Source organism: Physeter macrocephalus, chromosome 5 (genome assembly GCF_002837175.3).
Source record: "Physeter macrocephalus isolate SW-GA chromosome 5, ASM283717v5, whole genome shotgun sequence".
Taxonomy (NCBI): Eukaryota; Metazoa; Chordata; class Mammalia; order Artiodactyla; family Physeteridae; genus Physeter; species Physeter macrocephalus.
The window spans coordinates 79,219,747-79,220,250 of NC_041218.1; the positions used below are offsets into that span (position 1 = coordinate 79,219,747).

Sequence of the window (504 nt, forward strand, 5' to 3'; positions counted from 1 at the left end):
AGGAAATGCTTTCAGTTTTTCACCATTGAGAATGATGTTTGTTGTGGGTTTGTCCTATATGGCCTTTATTATGTTGAGGTAATTTCCCTCTGTGCCCACTTTTCTGGAGAGTTTTTAACATAAGTCGGTGTTGAATTTTGTCAAAAGCTTTTTCTGCATCTATTGAGATGATCATATGGTTGTTCTTCTTCAATTTGTTAATATGGTGTATCACATTGATTGATTTGCGTGTATTGAAGAATCCTTGCATCCCTGGGATAAATCCCACTTGATCATGGTGTATGACTCTTTTAATGTGTTGTTGAATCCTGTTTGCTAGTATTTTGTTGAGGATTTTGGCATCTGTAGTCATCAGTGTTATTGGTCTGTAATTTTCTTTTTTTTGTAGTATCTTTGTCTGGTTTTGGTTTCAAGGTGATGGTGGCCTCATAGAATGAATTAGGGTGTGTTCCTCCCTCTGCTGTATTTTGGAAGAGTTTGCGAAGGATAGGTGTTAGCTCTTCT

At 36.9% G+C, this 504-nt stretch overlaps 1 protein-coding gene across 4 annotated transcripts in view; it reads right to left on the bottom strand.

Annotated features, from left to right (window-relative positions):
• Positions 1–504, bottom strand: part of GRM3 (glutamate metabotropic receptor 3) — a 246,715-nt gene that overhangs the window by 32,374 nt on the left and 213,837 nt on the right. The gene's annotated exons all lie outside the window — the stretch shown is intronic.